The 4,339-nt window shown below is 31.7% G+C and overlaps 1 protein-coding gene across 4 annotated transcripts in view; it reads right to left on the reverse strand.

Moving 5' to 3' along the window:
- The window catches only part of vdra (vitamin D receptor a), a 59,449-nt gene that overhangs the window by 28,892 nt on the left and 26,218 nt on the right, over nt 1-4,339 (reverse strand). Inside the window, exon 1 of one of the 4 annotated variants that reach the window (XM_016504409.1) lies at nt 1,198-1,768. The exons of the other annotated variants lie outside the window; for them this stretch is intronic. The gene's annotated coding sequence lies outside the window, so the exon portion shown is untranslated. Of the gene's footprint in view, nt 1-1,197; nt 1,769-4,339 lie in introns of those variants that run through there. 4 annotated transcript variants of the gene reach the window in all.

The raw sequence follows: 4,339 nt of genomic DNA on the forward strand, positions 1-4,339 counted from the left end.
CGTTTATTTACAAAAAATACTGTAAAAACAATAAAATTGTTAAATATTATTACAATTGAATATAGCTGTTTTCTGTGTGAATATATAGTAAAATGTAATTTATTGCTGTGATGCGCAGCTGTATTGTCAGCATCATTACTCCAGTCTTCAGTGTCACATGATCTTCAGAAATCATTCTAATATGCTGATTTGCTGCTCAAGAAACATTTCTGATTATTAGCAAAGTTATCAAGCTTTGCATCATAGGAATGAATTACATTTATATATATATTGTAGCATCTCGAAGCCCTGAGGAGTTTTCAGACATCTACAGGAAGCAGGAATTAAACTATAAAAATGTTACATTGCAAAAATAATAATAATAATAATAATTTATTATTAAAATTAAATAATTAAATTTAATTTTAATGAATGACTTAATAATAAAAAATTATTATTACTTTTTTATTAGTATGTTATAATAAAAATAGTCATAATTTATTAAAATTAACAAAAAAAAATTATACATTGTAAAAATAAAATCATTATTAAGATTACGTAATAAGATTTTACATAATAATAATAATAAAATAATAATTTATTAAAATTAAATAAAAAAAATTTACATTGTAAATATTTTTATTTATAATTTCATATATTTTTATATTGTAAAATAATAATAATTATTATTATTTATCCAAATTACATTAAAAAGACAAAATTATAATAACCTGTTATTAAAATAATTTACATGGTGAAATAATAGTTATAATTATTATGCATATATTTCTTGAGCAGCAAATCAGCATATTAGAACGATTTCTGAAAATCATGTGACACTGAAGACTGGAGTAATGATGCTGAAAATACAGCTGCGCATCACAGAAATACATTACAGTTTAACAGAGATTCACACAGAAAACAGCTGTTTTAAATGATAATAATATTTCACAATATTACAGTTTTTACTGCACTTTTCATCACATAAATGCAGCCTCGGTGAGTAAAAACATTACACAAAATCTATTTTTAGATTTCTCAGTATGCTCATATTTAGTCATTATGTTTACATTTTTCTTAATTTTTAATTAATGTTCAAATTCACATACTGCACACTGGAAAGCTACAATGACTAAGTATGCAATGAAAACATGACGTTATCTTCTGGAATCTCTTCGTGCAGAAACAGCAGGCTGTGGATCAGATGAAGACACGGACCATTCTGGAAACGTCAGACAACTTCACTGCATCGACTCGACACTGAACTCCGATCCCGTCCGGAATCCGCTGGAATTCCGACTCCCACGCCACAGCGTTTCCCCTTAACGATCCCAGGCCATGCAGGGAAGAAGAAGACTGCAACTCGGCTCCGGAAAGAGAAAAAATGCTTTCCAAATGTTCGACTTGACCCAGATCTGCACATCAGAGACGCTGAACTTTAGACCTGGTTTTTAGCACTTGCTAGCGAAAGAAAAGGCTTGTAGGACAAAAGGAGGGAGATGCAGAGGAACAGGGGCCCTATATCCCATCAGAGGGGCCCGTTTAGGGAGGGAAGAGCTGCAGGCGGAGCCGAGGCCGTCCCAACATGCCTCTCACAGCACACACTCCAGAAAACACGGCACACAATCAGCGGGTAACTTTCGAGGACATTTCAGTGCATCTTATTGTGTGATGAAAAGCACTTCCTTTAGTTGGGAGATTTCCAGGATGCGGAAAACATGGACAGAATCCAGGCCTTAAAACATGGAGTTATTGTGGTCAACTAAAACTGAGACTAAAATCATGACCATAGAAAAAAGTATTTTTGTTGCCTGAAATAAAACCAATATTATCTGAAATAAAATATACTTTTTATTTAAGCATTCTGTGTTTTCATTTCTCATTTTAATTTTGTTTAACGATGTATGGAAATAAAAATGCTTTCCAAATGTTCGACTTGACCCAGATCTGCACATCAGACGCTGAACTTTAGACCTGGTTTTTAGCGCTCGCTAGCGAAAGAAAAGGCTCGTAGGACAAAAGGAGGTAGATGCAGAGGAACAGGGGCCCTATATCCCATCAGAGGGGCCCGTTTAGGGAGGGAAGAGCTGCAGGCGGAGCCGAGGCCGTCCCAACATGCCTCTCACAGCACACACTCCAGAAAACACGGCACACAATCAGCGGGTAACTTTCGAGGACATTTCAGTGCATCTTATTGTGTGATGAAAAGCACTTCCTTTAGTTGGGAGATTTCCAGGATGCGGAAAACATGGACAGAATCCAGGCCTTAAAACATGGAGTTATTGTGGTCAACTAAAACTGAGACTAAAATCATGACCATAGAAAAAAGTATTTTTGTTGCCTGAAATAAAACCAATATTATCTGAAATAAAATATACTTTTTATTTAAGCATTCTGTGTTTTCATTTCTCATTTTAATTTTGTTTAACGATGTATGGAAATAAAAATTCATAAAAATGACGAAAACGTGCAACAAAATTACTAAAACTTTAACTGAAATTAAAATGAAACCAGAAAACATAAAAGCAAAAAAAAAATGGATTCAAAATATTAACGGAACTTTAATAGTATCGCAACAATCCTAAAATAGAATTTTGGATTAATCATTCAAAAGCATGGATTTAAATGAATCAAATTCAAATCATCACAAAAGAAAAAAAAGACTAGCATCAATAATTATCAAAGCACTATTTAAATAAACTATAATGTTATTTTTACATCTAAGTTTTAATTTATACAGGAAAGTTCTATTGTGAAGCTCTTTATTTGATAAAATTACATTTATGAGATTTATTAAGTTATTATATTTATATATAAACTGCCAAAATAAAAGTCCAGTGAACTTGAAAAAATTATGAAAGACATATACAGTATTACTATTGTACAGTAATAATGCATAAGATAAATTGCAAGCACACTTCTCAAAATGATAATTATTATTATTATTTTAGATTAATATTATTAAGGAATATCACACTCAAGACATTTTTACATCCAAGGTTTCACTTGCACAGTACATTTCTATTGTGAGGCAATTTATTTTGACCAAAAAAAAAATTTGAAATTAATTATTCTATTTTATTATTTACATTTTAAAATAATAATTAAATATTATTTCTTTTATTCATATAATCCGTATTAATTTTATTCAAGATTAAATTCTACTAATCTACTCTGAATTCAGCTGATGATGTAACAGAGGAGGGGAGGGGCTTGTGTGTGATGGACGGGGCTTCTAACAGAGAGGCGTGGCCTGCGAGGGAGAGAATCTCAGCATAGCACACTAGCACACTATTTGGCAGAAATAACAGGAGCAGTATTCAAGTATGATCATTCAAATCCAGCTTAAGATATCAAACGGTGCAAAAGTCACAAACACAATTACAACCGGCCGCAGATGTTCGGCACACTACCAAAACTGATTACAGGAAAACAACAGATGAGTTTTACTGAGTGCTTTCACAAACACCGCAGGCCAGAATCAAAAGAGCAGCATGTGTTCGGTGGAGAGTCAGGCTTTCTCCTCAGCAGCTGTGATGGACGTCACGTCAACTTTAACCCAAGTTAAACAGGAACAGCATGCACACGCCAACAACTAGAAATAGCACCGAACAACACATGAACGTACTGCTACAACAGATACAGCAATAAAGCAGATGCTCTCTTCATGTCACTGCATTAGATTAAAAATCACAGGGCTGCACAATTTGGGGGATAATTATTATTTTTTTTTTAAATGCAATTTAAAAACATATATATATATATATATATACAACATTTACAAGTGATTTTATGTCCATAGAAAGCACATTAAATGTAAGTTAAGTGTGTACATTTAAGGTTTCAAATAAGTTTTTGGAGAATAAAACGTTAAAATTTGGTGAAATAATGTGACAGTGTCATTCAGTGTAACAGAATATTTATGCAAAAATTCAAACAACATGCTTATTCTGACGTGTGCATATTAAAATATATAAAAGAATAAGAGAGCATATTAAATTTTATTGTGTTTTAAATGAGTAAAAAAATCTTACTGATAAATGGGCAAAACCTAGGATAGTGGCATGTTTAAAAAAATTTTTTTAAATTACAGCTAATTAGTATTTGCGGTGAAAATAATTAGTCTTTTAATATGTCATAAATTGATTTTTGTTGTAAATATGCCTGACAAGATTGTTACACTGAATGACATTTTAGTGGCTCTCTTCTGTAAATCAGGGGAAAATGTATGATATTTATTTTTTGCTCAGAAAAACAAAAATCCAATTACATTAAACCGAAGAATTTTTCTTTTTTTTGGAAAAACAATTTAAAGCAGTATTGTTTTTATACTTAAACCCTTTTTTTCGTCTTTGACATA

This window comes from Sinocyclocheilus anshuiensis, unplaced genomic scaffold, assembly GCF_001515605.1.
Source record: "Sinocyclocheilus anshuiensis isolate Anshui unplaced genomic scaffold, SAMN03320099.WGS_v1.1 scaffold1762, whole genome shotgun sequence".
NCBI classification, from domain to species: Eukaryota; Metazoa; Chordata; class Actinopteri; order Cypriniformes; family Cyprinidae; genus Sinocyclocheilus; species Sinocyclocheilus anshuiensis.